General features: G+C 38.3%; 1 long non-coding RNA gene across 3 annotated transcripts in view; it reads left to right on the top strand.

The window, feature by feature from the left end:
- LOC130683805 (uncharacterized) overlaps nucleotides 1-25,609 on the top strand; it is a 175,684-nt gene that overhangs the window by 144,475 nt on the left and 5,600 nt on the right. Inside the window, exons 1-3 of one of the 3 annotated variants that reach the window (XR_008997794.1) lie at nucleotides 17,022-19,138; nucleotides 19,397-19,523; nucleotides 23,486-23,609. This is a non-coding gene — a long non-coding RNA (uncharacterized LOC130683805). The other 2 variants (XR_008997792.1, XR_008997793.1) reach the window with 2 other exon arrangements.

Genomic DNA, 25,609 nt, shown 5'->3' with positions numbered 1-25,609 from the left:
GAGTGATACGTGTGGAGTTCTGGTACTGGGAACAGGGCATTTAAGGGACTTACAAGGGGCTCAGTGTGATCAGAGCGGAAAGAGTAAAGGAGAGAGGTAGTTGCTGGGGTTGGAGAGAGCAGGAGGAGGTAGAACCCAAAAGTCATGGTTAGGATTTTGCAATTTAGTTTAAGAGCAATGGAAATCATTAAAGGATTTTAAGCAAGTGACATATTTACATGCACATCCTATGCCTCAATGCAAATTTGATTATGTGCAAGTTTAATAGGAAAGATGATGTGTTAAAATAGTTTATTTTGTAAGATTTAAGTAACATGTTCTAAATTGGAAATAAGTAGATGGGCCTTATTTTGGTGAAGTTAACTGTGGTAGAGAAGGCTTATGGTCCAACAAATTCATGCTCTTCTTCCCTAAATGTAGAGTTGTCAATAGAAGGTGGCTGCCAACACAGGGACTCCACTCCTCCCTTCTATACACATGTATAATCATGTGACTACTTTTCATTACTGGATGTAAGTGGAAGTGATGTTTGACTTGTAGATTGGAACTTTTAAGAAGTAGATGAGGCTTCTTTGTGCTCTTCCCTCATCTATGGATAAATGCAGAGGACTCTGGGGTCCTAGGGAATGGTGGATCTCAAAGTAGGAGTAAGCTGCCCCCTAACTTGGAGTAATAAAATGATTAGTTGTGCTAAAAATGGGGAGAGATTGGGTGTTTCAGCAGCTAGCATTTCCTAACTAAATTGAGATCCTATTCGATGTCTTGTTTCTCATCTAAGTTACCCAAGTATGTATCAGGTACCTAGATCTGCTTTTCAAGAGGCAGAGAGTAATAGCTTTCCACCAAAATTCAGACCCCCTGCTATGGGCACAGAGCTAGATTTTGTTTCCCATCCTCCTCTGAGGTTACATGTGAGTCAGGTTTTTTTCAGCAGAATGCGAGTAAAAGTGACGTTTCCAGGCCTAGCCTGTGAAAGCCTCCCCCATGTGCCCCTCCATGCTCCTTCCCCTTTTGGATGCAGCCTCCTCGGGTGGCTTGAGGAGTCATACATGAAGGTGGCAGAGCAGCCATCAGCCTCGGGTTCTGAATGATCTCTTGGAGGAACAGCTACTTTGCTGAACACACCATCAACATGGGACAGTCATAGGAACAAAAAGTATAATAATGTTCCATTATAGATAGTGATTGGCTGTTGCTTTGGATTAGGGGCTCATGGAGGGCCTTAAGATGAATGACAAGAAGAAGCCAACCATGTAAACAGCTGTGGGTGAAAACATTTCAGTCATAAAAAGCATTTATGCAAAGGCTTTAAGAAAGGAAGGAGTTTGGTGTGTGGATAACAAAGGCCAGAGTGACTGAAACATAAGGATAATGAAACAAGATGTTGTAAGAAAAGTAGGGTGCAAATCATAAAGTCTGTATTTTAAATGTGCAAGTGAGTCTTACTGGCTAGTTTGTTTATTTACTTTACACAGTGTGAAAAGCTCTCTGGCTACTGTGGCTAGCAGATTATGGTGGTATAAAAGCAGAAGCCGGTGCACTTGTCAGGAGGCTGGGCAGTTGGTCTGGTGACTTGATGGTGGCTTATATTTGCTGGTAATCATTGTGATGGACAGACATGGATAGATTTCTGCCATGTTTTGGAGGATATGTCAACAAAACTTGTAGCTTAGGAAGCATCAGAAGAAGGAACCTGATATAGGCATGTGGTCCACAGGGTCACACAGGGATGGAATATCTATGTAATTTATTTGCAATTCTTCTGTATGGAGGTTTGTCTGTTCTCTCCCATTTATTTTCATATTCACTCAGTCATTTATATAACTATATGCTCATGGGTATTTCTTTTCTATTTTGGGTTATAACCCAATACTACATTATTCCAGCTTTGGCCTTTGGGAGCTCTTTCCTTGGCTCCCATGTCCAGTCTATAAATTCCAGCACTGTGGAGTTTTTTTGAACACTTCCTAACTTTCTGTCAGGCTCTGGGCACATCTTGAATGTTTCCCGCCCCAGTCCTAGAATCGTCCATTTCTCCAACCTGGTTCCTTTTATTGAAAATTCACATTAGAAACCAACATTTGGGTTCAGAGAGTGCTTGATGCTACTGGATATCATTGCTTCTAGGCCTTCAGAAGTCTTTTGTCTAGCTCTCAATTCTATACATCAACAATGGTCTAGGTTCAGCTGGATTGTTCTTCTGGTCTGGACTGGATTCAGCTGATATCAGGTAGGCTTACTCATACATCTATATGGTCATCTGGTCATTTGTCACAAGTCTTTGTAACAGCTTTTGCTGGGACAGCCGTGAGGCCTGTAACCCCTTTCTACATGGCCTTCCATCCTCCATCACCCTAACCCAGACTTTTTCACATGGTGACATGATTCAATAGCAGTAAGAATAGAAATGCACAAAGTATCTGGAGTCCTAAGATGGAAACTTACCCGATGATGCTTCTGCTGCAGTTTGTTGGCCAATCAATTCATAAGCCCAGTCCAGATTCAGTGGTGGAGAAATAGACTCCATCTCTTGATAGGAACATCTGCAAACAATTGGTGCTATATTTGCAATTTTCCACATATAGCTTACATATAAATGGAAAACATTAGAGGACATAGTCTTAGGACCAAAGTTGGAAACACAATCAGAATGGGAATAAGCCTTGCAGAGTAACATAGGACTTCTGTTGAGGAAGGAGTATTATACTCCTGATAAGAATAAAAATGAGGACGACTTCTTGTTAAGATTCCCAGCTTAGTTTGGACTGGAAATACAAACTTACAGGTAGGAAGAAGAGAAGTAAGGACAGCAGGTGGGATCTGACTTTAAGAAACTTAGATCCTAAAAAGGACAACATACAGTCATAGTTCTATACAAAGCACAGCCATGATCAAAATTGGCAAAAGCAAAGGAGAAAGAAGGAACAAAGAGCATGATGTACCTTGCTGATTCAGGAAAGGATGAAACCTTTTCAAGATTTCCCTTTTGCAGAATTACTTGAATTGTCTGTGTCCATTGACACCATCCTATTTTTGCACATTTTTCTCTCATTTCACTTTGAATATTTTGTGAGGTGGTTCATGATCTATCTGATCATATTTGTGTCACTAAGAGAGAAGTTACACATGTAAGTAGATTGATCACCTGCTGTCTCCCTATCTTGATATGAATTATCATTTAATATGCAGAGTATATGACTTTGCTTAATGTACACCAGATTTGCTTCTAAACCAATGACCTGGGACCCCCAAATCCCTATTATAATTTCCCATCCTTATTTTATTTTCCTAAAGAAACTATTTCAAGGAGAATCTATCCTTGAGATGTCATTAAATCTACCATTATGTGATTACTCCTAAAATAGTGAATATTTTATAGGCAGTTGTTTCTAGTACATATCATTCTTATGGAAACACAGTTGTGCACAGTGGTAGATTTCACCAGTGGTGTTTTAAGATTAGCACTGAAGATATGCTGAAGCTCAGAATCCTGAATACATGTAGCCACAAGCCATTAACTGCCAAAATGTCAGAGCTTTCCTTGGAAAAGACATGAACTTTGGCTCCCTTTGTGACCATAATGTAACCATCTCAGTGTTTCAGAGCTCTTAATCATGTAACATTAACAAACCCATCAAATAGAAGTATCTCTTTTCTATTAAGAGCTGCTTTGGATCACTACTCGGTTATTCAGAAAACTGGGTGATCATGAATAACCCACACCAAGACTAGCCCAGAGAACCCCCAATTCTTCTATATTGCCTTAGCCTTACCTACTACTCAATTTTCTTAAAATATATCATTGCTGTTGTTAACAACCATCTGATCAATAAATATGAGAGATGTCCTCTCAAAAAAAAATATATCATTGTAGTAGAATTTATCTCTAAAATCTTAAACTTAACAATGAAGCATAACCAAATTTTGAGTAAGTAATTTGGAGGAGAAAAAGGAATGCAAATTTGCATTGTTTATTTTCTGGTTTATCCTGACATTGAACAACGTGGATTTAACTCTGTTGCCTTCAAACCCAACTGAGTGACAGCAGAGAAAATGGGAATTAGGAGAGGAGATGAGAAAATGAGAGCTGAAAACAAAAGTTTGAAAGATGGAAAATCAATGGGCAAGTGGAAATTAAATTAGTTCACTCAATTCTTTTGCTCAGTTATAGATGTTAGCTTCACTAACTGTAAATCAATACACTAGGATATGATTACAATTATGTTTTTTTCTTAGAAATCACACAAAATCTGCAATATTGTTCAGATCATAAGTGGGAAAACTGAGTCACAAAGAGATTGAAGATTTATAATGACAATATCAAAATATTTCAGGCAATTTTAAAAGCCTTATTACAATTACAGAATGATTATTTTTATGTACATACATTAAATAAGCATGAGCATGATTAGAAGTAGGAGTCACATTTAGACATCAGACACAGTCAGGAGAATACAGGGGGAGTTGTGTTGTTGAGAGGTTAAGATTTGTGTGTGTGCAGTTGCATTGAATATTGATTTAATATTCAGAAGGACTTTTAACAGTTGGAGCTTTCCTAAAGTGAAGGTGCTGCCTTCTAGAGTAGTGAGTGTCTAACCAAGGGGTGTGTTAGAAGGCATTGCTGTGATCGATGAGAAAAAACAACTGGATGACCCATAATATCCTTCCTGTGGCCATTGTGTAAGTCTGACATAAATGGCAATACAAATACTCAAACTTAGAGTTCCTAATTTCTATTACAGAGCATTTCTGTTATATCATTTTGTCTCTTTCTTGAACATGTGGTTCAGTTTAGAATCCCAAGGGGTATAATATAGAATACCTTCTCCCAGCATTCTGTGTATGACTTAACGGTGTGGTACTCCCAATTGCACATTCCCACATTCATTTTTCTTCTTCCATTCATTTTCCATCACAGTAGCTCAGGGTAAAGACCTAAGAGATACCTTTGATTCTTCCTTTTGCCTCATGCCAGCATCAGTTCTTAAACAAGTTCTCTTTTTGCTGACCCTAATATAGTCTCACATACATTTTCTTCTGTCCTCTATTCAAACTGCCATTAGCTTTCATCAGAACTACTGAAACAGTCTTCTAACAGGACTCCCTTTTAAAACTCTTCTTCCATATAGTCTATATCCACCTAGAGGAAAGCATGACCTTTTAGAAGCACAAATATGATCATCCCCTCCAACTCTTCAGTTCCAATGAAATTTACAATAAAAATCCTGTTTGGAAGGTTCTGCCTGCACTGGCTCTTCCCTTCCTCATCAGCCTTCTCTCACATCACTCTCCTTGGTCACTGCTATAACCACATTGGCCTCCTTTCAGTTCTTCTAATTGTTCCCCATCGCTTGGCCCTTGCATTTTCTCTCCCTTCTGTCTACAACATTCACTGCTTCCCTTTTCCCCCAGCATCCCTATCTCTTTGCTTGACTTGATCACCCTTACCCTTTAGGTTTTAGGTCCAGTCTCACCTCTTCTGTGAGGCCATTCCTAACCACCTATCTACCATAACCTCCCTCAGTTACTCTAGTTTGCCATCTTATTTACTTCCTTCATGAGAAAACTTATGTGCATATTTGTTTATTTGACTAATTTCCTATCTGTACTACTTGAATGTGAACTTTAGGAAACAGTGACCTTGTCTATCACACTTAATTCTAGATTTGGCATATAATAAGCACATTATACACATATATGATATGCCTACTTAGTCACAGGTCATTGTATAAACTTAATTTCATAGTGATTCCTAGTCTTTAACTCTCCATAGTGACATATTTCTGAAGAATTTGTTACTCTCTTCAAAAAGATAAGATTTACTAAATACAGCCTTGAAAAATTTCAGATTCATTTGGGTTGAGAATGAGTGATAAAGAGAAGGCACTTGGCTGGTAATAACCATACATCTGAAATATTAGTCATTCTAAAGATCGCAGATGCATAGGAGCCCCCATCTGTATTCTATTTTCAGTATTCTTTCTGCCCTGATTGATTTCACCCTTATTGCTAAATTTTCATCATTATCATTACTTGTCGTCTTTGGACAGAGAATGATATCAGCACAGCAGTTTGTACAAGCTGCTGTCTACTGTCAAATTCGTTAATGTCCTTATTACAGGCATATAAAACCTTCGTCCTCAGCTGAGCTATCAGAAGCTTGCTATCTGTCAACATGTCATCTAGAACAAAGTGACAAAGTCTTCATTCTTGTCTTGCAACTTGAAAAGGCATTTAATATTGAACAATCCACTCAGCCTGTAAGCTTTGTTTAAAATCTTATTCTTTCACTCCCTTTTTTCATGTAACCCCTTCTGTGCCTCTAGGTATATGGAAACCTCAATATGTTCTGCAAAGATGAGTCCCAGAGGAAATGAATGCTAATCAATCCTTCTCTTGATTTGCTTAAGCAGTCCCTTGAAGATTTTGATTTACTAATAATATCTGTAATTATACATAGATAATGCAAATGCAAACTTTGGTCCAGTTCCTGTGCAAATAATCTAAGACTGCATTTTACTGGGTTACTGTTTAATAAAGTTTCACTGTAGCTGCATATACAGACTTGGGAGAAATAGACATTCTAAATATTAACCTTCATGATTTGATAACTTTATTTTTAAAGAAATGCCTCTCATATCTTAACAACCACCTGATGCAAGGAAATCTTAGACTCTTTAATCTTGTCAAGAACTGAATTGTTTCATTTTATTGGAATTTTCAGTTTGTGGAGAGCTAGCTTATTTATGCATGTTGTAAGACTACTATTAATAATAACAAGTTACAGAACATATTAAATATGTTCTAAAATGGAGTATATTGAATAACAATTGATCTCTATTAGTAATTTGCAAGCATTATTAACATCAATTCTTAAGCTTTTTAATAAATAATAATAAAATTGAGGAATTTAGGGCTGTTTGCTTGACACTAACTGGACATCAGGATGTTTCTGAGTTTCTTTGTCTGGCTTTTGTAATTTCTTTGCCTTCGTTATTGTTAGGTTACATTCCCTTATGACTTTGGGTAGCATCCTTCTTCCTCCTATTATCTAGCTCCTTCTAACTCATAGGAGGTAAAATACTTATTAGAGAAGAATCAAAATTAACAGAGGTATTTGAGACAGAGATCCAGACCCTCAGTTAAAATGTTAATGTATGAACTCTGGTAGGGTGCTTCTCAGGATCAAGTGCAATCTGAATGTCTGAAGTGAAATCTGGAAGGTCATTCATTCCTAACTCTATCTTTGCTTCTTTGACTTTTTGTGCATCAAGTAGAGATCTGTCCTATCTGGAGCCCTTAGTGAGATCATTCTCCGAAACTGAGGCTCTTTCCTTGGAGGTAGTAAGAATTATCTCCTTCAGGTAGGCATCAGAGGGTGTAAAGGAGCGACTTTGTCCAACCCCATCTTCCAGGGACCCTGCCCTGAGTCCCATTCACAGCCTTATCTCAGGAATGGGTTGGGGGAAAAGGAAGAGAGGAGGAGTAAGCAGCTCATGTCCTTCTTAGTATGCTTCCAATTGCAAAAGTTTTAGATTTCTGTGTTAAAGGGGCAGGGGGTGCCCCTACAAGGTTCTTGCAGATTTTTAGTTTATGTCTATATATTATGATACTTGCCTGTTGGACTGTGAAAATGGAGTGAATTGACTCTAGTTAAACATTTAACTATTAATTCAGTAAAGGGTTGTGCCAGGCATAGAACAGTAATCAATGGAAGACACAATCCACACCCTCACAAATATAAGTTTGAATGGGGAGACAAACATGTCAACATCAACATATGCTGTGCTCAAAGACAAGGAGATGTGGCATGTTACGGAGAAACCCAAGGGAGAACCTGACCCAGACTCAAATGGCCAGGGGAGAGTGTGTGTGTGTGTGTGTGTGTGTGTGTGTGTGTGTGTGTGTGTGTGTGTGTGTGTGTGCGTGCGTGTGCTGGTCAGGGGCATGACACCTGGCCTGAACCCTAAAGAATGAGTAGGAATTTTCCAGGTGAAAGAGAACTGGGAGGTTATAGAAAAGACTTAGTTTTAGGTTTAAAATAGGCTTAGGAAGTTCTCAAATTGTACACATGATCTTTCAATAAAACTTTGTGTTTTCTTTGCCTTTGAATTTTTCTTCCCTGTTGTTTACCTTTGCTTATTTTATTTCAGTAAAGTTCCTTCAGAAAATGCCAGACTTTCTTGGTTGTGCTAAGTGAAAAATTTAAAAATTAAAAAAATATAAAGGATCAAGGAGATTGATACACCCTCATGCGACAGATGGGTAGCTGTGGGTATAGCAGTGCTGCACAGGCAACCCAAGCGAGAGGCTCTCATGAGGCAGGAAAAGACTCATGAAACACATGGCAGCCCTAATGTAGAGTCCTTCCCATGTCTGTGAAATGGGGGCAAATATCTAGCAAAGAAGTAAGAGGATAGGCTCTATATACAAATTGTTCTTGTTTTTATCTGAGCAATGTGATTAGCTTTGCAATCTTGGCCATGGCACTTAACATGTTTTTTCCTCAGTTTCCTCATCTGTAAAACAGGGGAAATATCTAATACCTATTTTATAGGATTTACTGTAGTGGTTAGATGAGAAAATATTTGCAAATATTTGTCTAGCACTCAAAAATGAAAACATTCAAAAATACTAGATATTATCATTGATATGAGTTTACAAAACAGCTACTTTATGTAAATAACATAGTCCAGTGCCTAGCACATAGTAATGACTAATTGTCTTCCCTTTCTTTCCCCTTCTCCACTTTCTCTTCCACTTTCTTATGCTTATCATCCCTTCTTCAATGGTAATATTCTCAGCCAATATCTTGTCTCTTTTTTCCTAAAATAACCATAATCATGGGTCAACATTATAGTTTAATACTGAGTTGTTCTCTCATTCTTTCTTGAGTTTCTCTCTTTCATTCCAGACTAACTACAGGTTACTTGAGGATAGGAACTGTGCTAATACCTGAAGTGTTGAGAATATATCAGATGCTCTGTAAATATTTGTTGATGGACTATGAAGTAGTTGATAACCATCAAATACCCTAGATTGTTTAAGAATGGGAAAATACCCTATCACTGATGAAAGGTCCTTAATTATTTATGTGCTGACTATTCATTCAAGAGTTAGGAATGTTTTATTATTTGATGGAAGATTTCCATGTCTATAGCTTTAGTGTTTATCTACAGCTGATAGAAACATTGATCTTATCTTTAAAATAAAATGTCTTCATCACTCCTAATATTCCTATTTAAAACATAGACATTTGCCTTCTTCATTTTAGTCTTTGATCATGCACACAGAAAACAGTCTTAAGAAACATTGAGATTTTGCCTATAATGTACAAGTTTCAGTGAGTTCTTATTTTGTGGATTGGTAAACCTAGTGATGTTAACACTGCATTTAAGTGATTTACAGTTTTTTTTCTCTGTTACTGTCCCTCTGTCCCTTCTTTAAAACCAGTCCTCTACTTTCCTCTTATAAAGTGCCATTCTGTCAAGAAAGGTATCTGGAAGGATTTGACCCATTCCTCAGCATAGTCCTTCATTGAATAAAGTCAGCATCAACCATTCCTGCTTCCATTTTCCATGTGAAAAGCGGAATCGGAGATTGGCATGGGAAATCTGCAGTTAGCTGTGGGACATATCTGTTCTTCATCCTTGTTCTTTACCAGATTTCTGAACTCAGTGTTGGGTGCTTTGGGTGCTTTCTATTTTCAATTACTTCCAGATAATCATTCAAAGTCAACTTGGGTTTAGTAGTTGGCTTTCCTTTCCAACACTTTCTGTTTTGTTGGTAGGTTGGGAATGATTGCTTCAGGTGTTTCATGCATTAAATCCCTCAGATCTTGTCCAGTGATTGCCCATATACACCTGCCCCTCATTAGAGCAATACAACAGAATCCACAACATAGCCAACAAATACATGAAAGTCAGCCAAGGAAACCATGTCCAGTGTGATTGCCCAGGGCTAGTCTTTGATTTTTTTGTTCCTGATCCTCATCACCCTTCCTTTTGTTTTCTTGGATCTCAGTTTTGACCTTTCTTATTTTTAAAATCTTTTAAGGACCTATTTTGATTCTACTCTCTGCTTTGGATTTGTATTCCTTTATATCTCCCATTTGGCTCTTGGCCCTGTGTACATCTAGGATTTTGATAGCCTATAACTTTAGGTGAAAGATGCCTCTCTGAGTTCTGCCCTGAGAGGCAAAGCAGCATACTCCACACTACTATCAGAGAAGGAGAATTTAGACACATATGTCATTCTTCCTAGTTGAGTTTTTATGCAATAAAGTGGTCAACACCATTAACTAGACATAATCTTTTGAGACATAGATGAAAAAATTCATTATAACTCTTTTCTAATTTTTGTCTTTATAGACAAGCTAAAAATTATGTACACATATACAAATAATTTAAGTGGTTCAATGAATTAATAAAATCAGGCAAATCAGTAAAAAATAATCATACAGGTTCCATGACATTAAAGTGATTAAAAAAAAGCTCTCAAATAATTGTATCTAAAATCTAACCATGTGATGAGATAGTTATAAACAGATATAAATGAGCTCATAACTTAATAATACAGTAATAATTTTCAGGGCTATATTACCAATAGATTGACTGACTTAAAAATTTGAAATAAGTTTAGCATTCATGTTTTTCATTGGCAGAGGGAAGTCTTAACATTTCTACGGAATCTGTTGCACATACAGGGTGGTAAACAGTTCAAATTTATGGTGACATTTTCTAAAACAATATTTATTTTAAATGACAAAAATAGTTGAAGAGCCATGAAGATATAGCTTAACATTTTTTTCTACTAATATTAAATCACAATCTTTTTTTGGTATGTATTAAAGTAGCATTGTGTATTTTATATGTAGATCATGAATTGACTGATACAGGATTGTTTTCCCTACTCAGGCTATTCCACACTAGATAATTTAGAAGCCAGCATTTTTTAACTCATTTAACCTATCCAAGGAACACATAAACTATATGCTAATGCAGATGTTTGGATGGGAAAATACATTTTTTCAGACTGAGAAAGTGACATCCATTGAGATTTAAATAATAGCGTGTTACAGTACAATTAAAAGTCATTATGGGCTTCTTAGTAACAAATTATCACTGAATGACACTGTCAGGAAAATATTAACAAATTAGTGTTTGGTTGACTGACTTGATCTATGGGGTGAGGAGGTGGGCAGAGGGTAAGGGAGGAGAGGTACAGCCCCTTCCTTACTCCAAGGGCTGGGCAGAATAGCTTGAAATAGCTGATTCAGACATAGCTGATTCCATTATTAATGGAAATCATGTGACATCTGCTGCGATATTGGAGTTAGAAGTCTTGTCATTTTACTTTTTGGCTTAGGAACTTGTAAATTATACTTACTTGAATTCATTTTGCCTTTATTATCTTTGAATTCATACTGAATTCTTGAGAAGTATTTAAGAGTAAAATTGATGCTAGACTAGTCGTAGAACTATAAATCCAAACAATATACAAAAAATAAAAATTTTAGTCAAACAGTACCCTTGAGTGGTCATGGTTTGGGAGAAGTTAGCGGGTAATCATCAAGTCCAAGTTAACCGTATAGATGGGATAACATGACCAAATTCCATGACCAAGTTCCAAGTTTTCTCTGGAACTGGTCTGCTGCTTCTTCAAGTCTGGAGGGAATTAACTAACAGAAGGAAACTTTGCATAAGTTTAATACTGAGAACATGCCTGATAGTTTGATATTTTCTTGGTATCGACGCATTTTATTGATTTCCATTCTTAGTATGGTTGTCATTGTAGTATTATTTAATTATATTAATAGAAGTATTAATCTTTGTTGAGAAAGAAGTGCTCAGATGTGTCACCTTTAAACTATACATAAAAATGTAATTTATCCCTTTGTCCACAAGATGTCTAAATATTGTTTGTGAAACCATATATCTTGGCAGTGGTTGAAGAATGACAACTTTTTCTTGGATATTCCTTAGTTTCTTCCTCTGCCAAAATTCTCCTGCAAGGGAACAGTATGCCAATCAGTCTTTTTGCCAGTGATTTTTGGTTTGGTTGTTATAATTTAATACAATTGTATAAGACTGTTTACTGTATACCTATTATTTAATAGCATCTATAATTATTATTGATTTTGATTATCTGATACAAGAGAGAGCCTAAGATGAATAACTCTCTTTATTGTCTTGGATCCTTATTCTTAACCATTTTGGCCTGACAGTCACTTGGAGAAGCTGATGAAATCCTGAATTCCCTCTCCAGAAAAATACACATATGCTCATGAATGCAGAATTTCAAAAATAGTGTCCAGAGGTTGGTAGACAATTGAAACCCAACTATGGATCAATGAACTCCAATTTAAGAACCCTTGCTTGGTAGGTTTGAGGCTCCATCTATATCCCCTCTGTACTCAGCATTCCCACACCCATAGCTTCTTACCATAAGTTCCTGTGAACGCTCTGCAGGAGACTGCTCAGCCCATGTGTGGAGGAGTCAAGTGACTGGATACTAACACCCTAGAACACTTCTCAACTAATGATAGCTACGTGTTTCTTCATGCATTAGGGGGCACAACTCAAGGCATTTTCTTTACCATCTTCCAGAGGTTCCCAGCAGCAAGGGACTCCATCTGAGCACAGTAGTGACCTGCTCATTAACATTTCCATGTTGGTTTTCTTCCCTTTTCTGTCCCACTTCCCTAGTGATGCCCCCTAGGATGAGCTCCCAAATAATCTACCTGTAGTCAAATACTAATCTCAGGGTCTGCCTTGGGGGAAACAAAACTCTTCCAGTTATTACTGCCATTATAATAAGTCATCGCCAAACTTATGGGCATAAAACAAGAACTTACTATTTTATTATGCTTACGTATTCTCTAGGTTAAGAATTTAAGCAGGGTACAGCAGGGATGGCTTGTCTCCACTCCATGATGCCTGGAGCCTCAGGTAGGAAAGCTCAACAGTTGAGGATGCCAGCTAGGGTCTGGTGGTTAATCATAGAAGGCTCCTCTTATACGTATCTGAAGCCTGGGCTGGAATGACTCAATTGCAGAGCTCAGCTGGGAGCAGTAACCTGAGAACCTACAGGTAGTCTCTCCAGGAAGGAAGTCTCAAAATGGTCACTCTTCTTACCTGGCAGCTAGCTTTTCCCAATTGAGTTTCCCTAAGAACCAGGTAGAAGTTATGTGGTTCTTTTGATTTAAGCTTTGAACTTGGGCAGCGTCACTTTTGCTACATTCTTTTTGTTACAAGCCAGTTACTAAATTGGCCCAGATTTGATGGGAAGTGTGTCAGAATTTGCATACATATTTTAAAACTTCCCCACAAACTAAGAGATATTGCACAAGTAGGAGGATTTGGTTCCCACTGAAGAACATTCTCTCTCCCTCTATAGCTTTAGTGAGTAGATATGGAAAACTAGATTTGTAATTTTTGTTATTCTATTATTCTACCAGGTTGATGATTTTTTAAGTATAGGTGTACCTATAAATCAACTGAGAACTGATATGCCAAATTCATTTTGGTTAATTTAATCTAATTTAAAATGCACTGAGAGTATTTTATTTAAATAAATATTTCAGTAAATTATTTTTTAATGGAAATATAGAGTGAATTTACTTATATAGGACTTTCTTGAAGTTGATCACACATGTAATTGCATTTTTGAACATTAGTTATAATTTGGCACTTTAATAAATATGAGCCTGGTCTTAAATTCTAAGTTTAAATTAGGCAGGGAAACAAGAGAAGGAAATACAGGACATTGTTTTATGATGGTTAAGAGATTACATACAGAGGTCTTTATGTATTCAACAGTACAAAGTTTGTGTCAATTGAAGCTTAGAGAATTGCTTCCTCTTTTGATGGGAAAACAAAAGGATAAATCATAATATGTAGTATCTGAGCTGAAGTAGGACATAAAAGTTCTTTTAGTTCAAACATTTTTTAGATGTCTTGGGAGATGATGTATGTAGACTTTTAATATCCAAAATTTACATTAAACAAGTTTGCTGTTTGCTTATATACAATGAACAAAATAGCTAGATAAAATGAAACTATAGAAAGAGTAAAATGATCAGTAGTCATCAGGGGTTCAGAGAGAAGCAATAGGTGAAACACGGGGAATTTTAGAATGTGAAATTCTTCTGTGCAATACTATAATGGTGGATACAAGAAATTATGCATCTGCCCAAATCCATAAAGGCATAGAGAACAAAGAATGAACTTTAATATATGCTGCTATGGGCTGAATTGTGTTCCTCCCTAGCAGATAGATACACTGAGGCCCAAACAGCCAATGTGTCTACATTTGGAGATAGAGCCTTGAGGAGATAATTCAGGTCAAATGAGGTCACCGCAGTGGGTCCCTAATCCAATAGGATTGGTGGCCTTAGAAAAAGAGAAAGAGATATATCTTTCCATCTCTCTTTGTGCACACAACAAAGAGGGGCCATTTGAGGACAGAGTGAGATGGTGGCTACTTGCAGGACAGGAAGAGAGCTCTCATCAGAACCTGAACCCTGCAAGAACCTTGATCCTGGACTTGCCAGCCTCCAGAACTATGAGAAGATAAATTTCTATTGTTTCAGCCATGCAATCTGAGTTATTTCATTATGGCAGCCCAAGCAGACTAATACAGACTTTGGTTCCCCAAATGGGCTGCTCCTATAATAAATACCTAATAATATAGATACGTTATTGAAACTGGGTAATAGGTAGAGTCTGGAGGAGCATTGAGGTGCATGCTAGAGAAAGCCTAGATTGCCAGGAGGTGACTGTTGGTAGAAATACGGAGGCTAAATGAGATTCAGGTGAGAGCTCAGGAAGAAAAGGAGAGCTGGAGAGAAAGCCTTAATTGTCTGAGGGAATACATAATCATCATGAACAGAATGTTTGTAGAAATGTGAACGTTAAAGGGCATTCTGGTAGAATGAGGAACATATTATTGGAAACTGGAGGAAAGGTGATACTTGTTATAAAATGGCAAAAAACTTGCCTGAATTGTGTCAGTGTAGTAATTTGTGTAAGATAGAAAGTGTTAGTGATAAAATTGGACATTTAGCTGAGGATATTTCTAAGCAAAGTGCTGGAGGAGTGCCTTGATTTCTCCTTATTGCTTATAGAAACATTTGAGAGGAGAGAGATACACTGAAGGAGCTGTTAAGAAAAATGGTACCAGAATTAAGAGATCTGGAAAACTCTCAGCCTATCCTTATTGTAAAAAATGAGAACATATTCTCTGAAGAGAATACTGAGGTTGTGGCTGAACAACCACTTGGTACAGAGATTAACATAGGATATGAACCACAGATCTAATCAGCCATCTTCACAAATGCCAGGAATAGAGATGTGATTGTACCAACTCTGTACCAGTTGTACCAATTATCACTGCCAGTTTGGGCCAAAGGGAAGTAGATAGGATAATGGAGCTATTCGGCCACACTATTCTTCAAGGAGAGAAGAGGCTGATCCTATAGGTGATTCAGATCATCAGAGCTGCCTCCTAGGTTGGGATTGCCACTGCCTTGAGCCTTGGGGTCAGATTGTTAAAAGTTGTTTAGAAGGTTAGGGAATCTCAGGAAAGAATTCAGACTCTGACAAAACATCTAACAAATTTCTATTTGTATTTGTCTTATGAATGTATGGAACAAACCCACTGAAAGGGATGTGGGAAAAGGTGCTGACCTGTGTATCTTTGGAAATGAATAGAGTGTATAAGACAGAAGACAAAAGGAGCTGTGCACAGCACTGTTCTCAACTGATGAAGCCGTTGCCTAGAGGAGTACAGATTAGCTTGTCTGATACTGCCGTTCACATATTCTAGAATAAAACGATTAGGGTCATAGATGGCAAACAGTGGGAGCCCAGTGTGTCACTGTTAGGATAGGAGTTTCAGATAACAAAGAAGGAGGCCAGAGGGCCAATGTCCTTGGACGGGAAGTGGGGATGTCTGCTGGACTTCTGTTTTACTTAATATAGATATAGATGGTTACAGTTAGAAATGTTTATAGGTATGTGTATATGCCTGGGTCAGTAAGAAAACATTTTTTTTTGCTCTGTCACGAGATGGCCTAAAAGAGATTACATTACAGGAGCAACAAGCACACCTAAGACCCAGACCCTCGTTTGTAAGCCATTTTCTGATAAAAGGAATTAGGTTTCTTGGAGGAATTACTGATTCTTGGAAAAATGACTGATTCTATGACTGCAGCAAGAAATTCAGAAGATGAGCCTGGAACATCTTGTAGCATCAGAGTGTAAGTGAGTGTTCAAAAGATTAAAGAAGAAAGAAAGAAGGAAGGCAAAGAAAGAGGGGAAGGAAGACCCATGGCTGACGGGGGCATGCCAAACAAACACCCATTGCCTCTCATAGTTACTAATACTTTTCCTTGTGACAAGAACTTTTAAGATCTATTTAAACTTTGTAAGTCCAGTTTTACCATGAGGCAAAAACAGACAAATTCCAACAGTGAAGCACCCTGCAAAATGACCTGACTAGTACTCCTCAAAATGTCGAATCATCAAAAATAAGTAAAATCTGGGAAAGCGATGCACCTCGGAAGAGCCCAAGGAGACATGGGGGTCACATGTAATGTGCTCTCCCAGGTGGGTTCCTGGGACAGAAAGAGGACGCTAGACAAAAGCTAAGTGCACTGTGGACTTTGGTTACTAATATATCCGCATTGGTTTATTAATTATAACAAATTAATTAAAACATAACCAGACAATTCAGAGATTTAATCTTTCCTTTTGGACATTCTAGATGACTTAATATTAAGCAAGCTATATTTTCACCCAGCTACAAACTCTGAAGATACTTGGATTATTTAGTCAAATTTCATATACTTCCTAAATGAAGTAGTGATAAAAATATTTGCAAATAGATGACCATGTGTTTAAAATTTTAATTGACTTTTTGGCATTGTTGAGTCATGGCTTGTATATACTAGAGGAAATGTCCCTTTTCTATTTCACCTTTCTCTTTGGCTATGATCCCTTCTTTTCCTGTCTAGTGCCCACAGAATTTTTTTATTAGCCAAATTCTAAGGTCTTCCTCTAGTTTAGCCTTCTTTTCAAATGTTCTCAAGGTTCAATTCTGGCTAGTCCATGCAAGGACAGAGGCTCTCACGAATCAGGGCTCATGGGGGAGGGTGAACCAGGGCTGGATGCAGACCCCACGGTGCTCTTTCTTTTTGCCAGGAGATCAACTGAGAATCTCTGAGCTCTCACGTGCTATCCTCAGTTACAACTGAGATCTTGTCATACTATTAACACCTTAAAAATGATGTGACCCAGGAAGAAAATAAAGAACCAAACTTTATTTTCAAACTTTAACAATGGTTTAGGGAAACCTGAATGGGGAAATGTTGGTTTCTATGCTTGGCCCCACTCAGCAGAGGAGGTGCCAGGCACGTCTACTTTTACCCTCTGCTCCTCAGGCTGCGCATCCGTGGAGCAGAGCCACCCACAGAAATCACAGGTAGAATTGCAAAGTGACGTCTGAGTGGTTGCTTTATGGGATGACACTTATGAGCTAGTATTTATGAGAAAGTAAAATAATTTCAGATGATATGCATGGGAGTATTTGAGAAATATCTATTGTTCTGAAATAAGAAAGCAGCATATACTTTGTTAGGAAGCCTCTGGTTATATGATTGATAGCAGAATAGACATTCCCCATCAGAGAAGAGGCTGGCTGGACTTGACATTCTGTTAGATTCCTTGGACAGGACTTGATAGTTTTGCAACATTAAAATATGCTCATTTGCATCTTCCTCAGGAACATCTGGAGAGGGAAAAAAAGTGGCTTTGGAAAGCTGTTCAGCTCACAGAGCACTGAGGCTGAGCAAACATTCCGGCTTTCCCTGGCTGGCCATCACTCACACCCAATGTATTTATTCTTTTTCTGCAATGAGAGAGCAACATTTGGAAGAGCTCAAGCTGCTGAGTTAATCATCGAGACGCCACAGGGATGTTTTCAGCTACGGGGCTGCCCACCTCACATGATTTGGAATCAGCACAGCCACCACGCTGAGTGAGGCAAGCATCATGGCTTGTCCGATGTGGGGGAAATCACATTTGCTGCCTTTCAGATTTCCTATCTCTGTTTAAAGCATCAATGCCAAGAGCAGGAACTTGCCAGTATTTCCATGAGTCATTGGTTTCAACTCAGCGTTGGCCCCAAAAGATTTTTACCTAACATGGATACATGCTTCTCTTTTTATCTTATTGTGTAATTTTACTCTTTTTTCCAAATATGCTGGGACTCAGAAGATGGATTTTACCTGGTTATTGTTGAGTTGTGGTAGAGCCTTCTCAAGTCATTTTCTAGATCCACAACTCCCTCCCCTCTTCCCAACACCTACTTAAGCCCTCTAAAGCCAATAACATTTCACTACCAAAGATACGCTGCATTCCACCTCTTCTTTTTGCTTGTAGGTGAAGTCACCATTTGACATCTGACCCTGAAGAGAATGGTGCCTTACCTTATATTTGGTACACAAATGTTTATCTTTGCTGTTCTCCGTAGCAGCAGTTACTATAGACTTCTTTTACATATTTATATTCAGCTAGAAAGTCAGATTTAAAGATAGGGCACAAATAGGCTGGTAAAATAGGTTGCCCAGAACATGGCGTTTTCAGAAGTTAAAAGTCCTAAAAGATCAAATGAGATGCTGATTGTCCAAAGTTGGCTTGGGAGTTATTGAGACTCTACCAAAAAGTTAAAAAATAAGTCAAAATCAAGCTATGTCTGGGAAAAATTACTTTCTCATGTTGTGTTTGAGAGCTAAGTGCAGCCCTTTCCATTTTAGCCTGTAAAGCAGCATTGTGATGATGACGGTGATGGTGATGGTGATGGTGATGGTGATGGTGAAGACATGGGCAAGTATTCATGGAAATTAATGTCCAGATTTTTGGAAGTTCCCTATAGATCTCCCATAGCATAGTTGAATCTGAAGTGTTTAGGGGGCTTCAGTTATCTGGGTAGTGGCTTCAGACCTCCACTTTGTGTGGTAAAGGCCAAAGAGTCAAGTCTGTGTTTCTACTAACAGGTGATGGTAACGAAGACCAAGATGCTGGGGGCAACAAATGGAAGAAGTGTTAAAGAGATTATTTCTACCTTTCCTTTCCAGGTAGCAATGATGTTGTAATAAATTCTGTGAAGTGTTTTAGGAAAATCTCAAAAGCATTTTTCTTTTCTCCTATTTCTCTGATTCTTTTGGCTTAAATTTCTCTTATTTGCAGCACTGTTGTTTAATATACTGGAATGAAAGTATGAGCACAAATAAGGCCCAGCCAGCTTTTTGCTGTTAAAAAATGGTTTCCTTGTTTGGTTCGTCTCAGTTAACTGAAAAGGTCCTCACCTAATCATGTCCTCTTGTCATTGAAAGTCAGGAAAAGAACTCACACGGCAGAGGAGACTGTTTTCAAAATCAATCCTTCATATTTAAAAGAGAGATCCATCCTCCCCAGGAGGTGCAAACACCATCGTTCCAACCGAGACCTCCATCTCCTCAGGTGCCCTTCCACTTTTTCAAACTGAGAGGCACTTTCAGGTGCCTGCTGGGCCAACTAAAATAGATGGCTTTTTTCCTTTAATGGGGTTCAGTTTGATTTTCTGTCATTGTGGTCAATGACACAAGACCTGTTTCACTGTCTGGATGCTAAAGGAACATCATTTTCCCTCACATCATTTGAGCTGCATTATTTCCACTCACCTGTCAGCTCAGTGTCCTTCTTGAGGGGTGTTCTTTTGTCCTGGCCCTAACACTTCACAATTTACCAAGAATGTAATATGTATGGGATCTGTTGGATAAAGGTATTTCTCATTTATGAAACTCTCCTACATTGTAAAGGAAAATAGTGACCTGTGAGCTGTGTTTTCTGCTTCATATTTGATCCTTCCGAGAAAGAAGAAACATTGTTCTCCTGCCATGTCCTTCCGTTGCTGTCAGTGCAAGCTGTGTTTATAAAGTGGCCGGCAGGATCGCCCACTGTGTCTGCAGTGAATACTGGAGCTGATAGTTCATTCTTCCGTTTTAAGAGGAAAGCTCCACTTGAGCCCCAGGCCGGAGGCAGCACACATCATCCTTGGCCCCAGCTTTGTATCAGACTCAGTACTTGGGCTCACTAAGTCAGACACACTAAGACAAGCACCTTCTATATCCTAAACAATAAAGCCACACTCAAAAAACCATTGCCTCTAATTCACTGTGCCATATGTACCATGTATTGGGCACTTAGAATGTACTAGGCATAGAGTTGAGTGTTTTATACTCTGATTCCGTTGAGCCCCAGCACCAGTGCTAGGAGGAGGCATGGTTCAACCCTTTTTACAGGTAAGAAGACTGAGGCCCAGTGGGGAAAATAACATTTTCACAAATTTATCAGTCATGGCAGTAACAGATTTTAAACTCAGATATTTTTGGTCTCCAAAGTCGAAGCCCTTCACTTCTACCACACTCCACACACCTTCCTTCTCCACCCACCCTGCAGATATGAATATGAATGAGACTGGACATGGAGGGAGTTAGAAATGGAGTGGGTGAAAGAAGACTAAGTATGCTGTTTATATTTTGATGGTTTTAGACCTCAAGTTTAGTTTTATGAAGGGGCAAAGGACAAAAGAAAGTAAAGCAACAGTCCCTTTCTCAAGGCCCTCTTGGAAAGCACAAAGAATGCATTTTGCCCCCAAAGGTCACTGAGCAAATGATCAAATATTCTCTGGGGCTATTTGGCCTTGACTCCTGGAGGAAGGGAGTATCTCTTTACTAAGTAAGCCTCTGGCACTCTCAACATTTTGAATAAAGCCTACAGTCTTTGTGTCACAACAATGTCAAGGGTGCAGGAACACCATTGCCATGCGTCCCCATGTATTTTCTGTGGGTGCACACTCCCGGTGGGTAGGTGCAGCAGAGATATCTGTTCTTTAAATGGCTCCAAGTAACGTTGCCAAGAAGTACACTTACATTATTTAAAGACCTTTTAAAAGAGAACCCTCCCCCCTCTAGCACACTCTTGGCTGATAATCCCCATTGAATAATCTACTGCTATATTTCTTGGAGACATTATTTAAAATCCTTTTAAAGTGCAGTTCCTCCTACTTTCCGACGATTGATACCTGTGAAGGGCTTAATAGTATTGGGGCGGGGGGTGGTGGGGGGATGAGGAGGGTGACTGCTACTTAAAAGGATTTAAAAGAATGTTGCAGCCATATTTCATAACCATGATGCCTAAAAGCCTACAGTAAGGGTGAAAAAAAGAGCTGCTTCTTCTTTTTATGGGCATTTCTTTTTTAAAGGAATATATTCTTCTGAATTCCCTTCACATGCTTGAAGAGCCGTGAGGAAGATGATAGACCACTCTGTCCTGGTTTCACTTTCGGAGCCCAGTGTTCATTTGAGGAAATGGGAGGAGTCCTTAGAATTTCCTGAAGTAGATATTGAAAATGCAAATGGCTGTAGAGTCCAGGAAGAGTGAAATGTGCTGAATATGAGTCAAAAGGGACTCTTGTGGTCTGTACCATTTAGATAGATAGAGATGTACTATATATAGATATATACACAAACACCATATATACACATGCATATATTATAAAATACACACACATACATACATACATACACTTGCATATTTATATACCTAGCTTCAGATGGTATAAACAAGTCATATATTTAGCTGATATTTACTGAGCCCTGTGTTCCAGGTATTCTTCCTAAATTTTATGTGCAGTCTTTCATTTAATACATCAATAATAGAAAATACATACTCTTACTATCATCTTATTTGAAATGAGAAAATGGAAGCACAGAAGGCTAAGTTGCTCAGCTAGTGAATAAGACAGCCGAATGGGCTCCGTCAGAGCATCTGGATGCTCACTCCAGGGCCCAGTTTCTTACCCACTGCAATTTTACTGAGTGCCCAGCCATCCTCTCCTAAGGGCTGAAAAACAGTCCATGTAGGAGTCTGCCAATGAACAGTGATCCTCTTGATGTCCCTTCCCATTGTTAGTCCCCTTTTTCCATTGTTATCTTCACTACTCAGCAGCACCTCTGAGTAAGGTCAACACCCCATTTTGGAGCATTTCAGCCAGTGATATATCTTCATTCTTTTCCTAGCAGATATAGGTATTTATTTGCCCAGTTGCTGTAAATGCCATCTAGCATTCTAGAATTAGAGGATCTTGGGAAATAATGAGCTTTAAGGGAATCTAGGGATTCTTTAATCAAGTGACTTAATTTTGCACATGAGAATACTAAGACCCAGAGAGAGCAAGTGACATGTCTAAATGATACATTTGGTGGCTATTGCAATACTAGAATCTGTATGCTATTTGCTACTCTAGCAAAATCCTTCCCCCAGTCCTGTTCCTATGCTTGATGGCATGCAATATTGCCAATGCCCTCCTAGCACATCCCTGGGCTTGGCCATGTGACTTAGTTTGACCAATGATACATTGGCAGATGTTTTTGAAGAACTGTGAAAGTACTTGTGCCCTGGAGTTTGGTCTTGTATATCTGCCATTTACATGGGAAGGAGAGGGTGAAAGAAACATGGAGTCAAACCTCTTCACTGGGCCCAGCCTAGATCATCCAACACCTGCTGACCCACAGACTGATGAGAAATAAATAACTGCTCTTTAAGACACTGAATTATGGGTTGGCTTATTGTAGAGCAATAGATAAAATTAGATTGTTTTGTTAGTGTTGTTGTTTAGGTCCACTGAATGTTCTCTGAAATAAGCACAGGAGCTTTAAATGGTAGAGGCTCATTTTTTTTCTCTAAAGTGTTCTACACTAACACTCAGCTAAAGTCAAAAACCAAAACTGGTCTTGAGAGACATTGTCTTATTATTTTGCTCTTAGCTCAAATAGTTCCTCCCAAGAGAAGCTGTCCCTTGATGACTTACATAAAATTGCTCCTCATATCCCTAGTTAACTCTAGCACATTGCTTTGTTTATGTATCTGAGATTATTTATTTATGTACTTTTTCCTACTTGTTTATATTTTTCACTAAAATCAAAGTTCCATGAAGCTATTCTTACCTGCCTTGCTACTTCCATATTCCTAGCAGCTGTTACAGTGGCCCTCACTAAATTTGAAGGAAAAAGAGTTATAAGGTTTTATGCATTTTATGTTAGACATTTTGGGGTCTAACATTCTACCGACTGCTCAATGAGTAATTCGTCTAAGAAATTAGGGAAGGCTTTAGAGAGGCGGTGACACTGAGTGAGCTTTGAGAGATAATATTTCACCAAAGTGCAGTGTGTGGGATGACATGAATGCAGTGTCACTCCAGAATAAATAAAAACATGGAAGTATGAAAATTCTCAATATAATGGGAGCAAACCATCTTGGCCAGAGCTTAGACTCACATATTCATAGCGAGAATGAGAGAAGATAAGCCTAAAATACTTCTTGGTTACAAACTGGAAAATATCTTGAATACCATTCTAACAATTTCATATTCTATCTTTTAGATCATAAAGCTCTTAAGCAATGGTACATTCTGGGAAGGGAGTTCTGGTAATGTGGAAGGTGAAAGTGATATAAAGGAAGGTTGGAGGCAAGAGATCATTCAGCATACCATTCTCAATAGACAAGGTGAGAAGTGATGACTACTACAGCTAAGGTGGGGGCCGCCGTGGGAAAAGAAGGGAGTGATGGCACTTAGAGACATTGAAGGGAGAGAATTAATGGATTTGGTTGACCAATTTGACAGAACAGGGTGGGAAAGAAGTCAGAAGAAGGCTCCAACTGGTTTGCAAGAAGATAATGATTCTTGGATATGTTGGACTTGAGATATTGATGGTTTCACTTTGAAAAACACATTCAAGGCTTATGTCTGGAATAATCCCTCTAAATGTGAAATAAGCATGAGCTTTCTGAACTGGTCATTCATTACCTTTATTTTTAAAAATTCTCCTATCCCTCTGCACTACCCATAAATGGGCATCATGTATGTTAAAATAAGCACTTTTTAAAATTTTTGCCTCTGTTTACACTGTAAGACAAAACTGGTTGGTGGCAGGATTCAAGATTTCTGCATATAAGTTTCTGACAGAGGAGGGAGATGAAAAGGAATGGATCCATTCTCTGATTATTTTACCACTTAGCATTCCCAAGCCAAATCATTTATAGTCATGAGAAATGAGCTGACCAGTGATGAATACACAGTGTGAAGATAAACTTGGGCCTATAATGCTGAGAAAGAGAAAGAATATAATGCTCTGGAAAGAGAAAGAAGGGTGTTCATGTCTGTAGAAACTAGATGGGCTGAGCAGTGGGCTGCAGCGAACATGTCTTCTATGCCAGACAGCAGAAGGCTGCAGTGGAAGATCAGAGCTACCTAGTTGGAGTGGTGTTCCTAGGTTCAACTCTCTTGGAAGCATCAGACAGACCTCACATGTATAATTCAAGCCATATGCATTCCAAGTATTTATTCATAAAAACTACACAAACTTGCAATCCCTTTTGATAACCCACACTGCTCATAATGATTGTTACCATTGAAAAGTTCATCTTTGGAGCTAACCTTTTTAGACTCTGACCACTTCCAATCTGCATTATATGTGCCCATCAAGTGTTTGGCACTCAGTAGGTCCTCAACAAATGTCTGCTAAATCTAAGAATAGATTAATGTACCCCCCTTTGATTGCTCTTTTCACTCTTCATCTGTGCAAAGGTTGTCATTAAATTATTCCTCTGACCTGACATCTTAGGTATCTTAGAATCTCATTATCCTTAGTGGAAGCAGAAAGGCATGCTTCTGAACACAGTGCAGAACAGAGAAGGGCTGGTGAGAGAAAACTTTTGATATCAGCAAATTTATTGTGAAAGGACTGTATTAATGGAAAATACCATTAAGTTTCTTTAGCCCAACAAAACTCTTAAGTCATCTCGGTAGAAAAAAATTAAGAAGTACATGTAACAGGATAGAAGTTTCCATTAGGGTGGACATGCTTGAACTTCTGTGGAGTGTAGCTTTCTGAAAGTAATAGCAAAGGATTGCTTATGGCAACAAATCATTTCCACTGGGTACTGACAGTGGTGCACTCAGGCCTGCTGTCCACAAAGAAATGAAATCCTTATAGGAAAAATCCAAGATGAACAAAATTGGCTAAAGCATCTTCTAAATGATGGAAAACAAGAGAATAGCCTAACCTTTATTTCCCTACACCTTTATTCATCATCTTCTTGTAGTATAAGTTCCTTATAGGAAATGTATTTATAGTATTATATAAATATAAATATATTTATAGGAAATATATCACATCCTACAGTCTTGATAACAAGGGCAAAAACACAAGCCACATGGAATATTTTCACAAAACTGTAATTATATGCATGACTCGCAGTCCTTTACCTTCCCAAATAGTTCAGTTTAATGTAACTTCCAAAAAACAAATTAATAATTACTGCTCATGTCATATTTATAAGGCAAGACTTTACTAATACTTATCAGATACCCTCAGCATTTGTGGGTATACATGGTTATTGTTAGTTAAAAATTAAGCTTTGTAATCATTAATGAATCTGTCTAAGTAGTCTCACAGATCAAGATATTAATGGTTCCTTATGATTGTTTGGAATTTTGATTATAA

Source organism: Manis pentadactyla, chromosome 5 (genome assembly GCF_030020395.1).
Source record: "Manis pentadactyla isolate mManPen7 chromosome 5, mManPen7.hap1, whole genome shotgun sequence".
NCBI classification, from domain to species: domain Eukaryota; kingdom Metazoa; phylum Chordata; class Mammalia; order Pholidota; family Manidae; genus Manis; species Manis pentadactyla.
The sequence above is the reverse complement of the archived record's forward strand: the minus strand, read 5'-3'. Positions and strand labels throughout refer to the sequence as shown.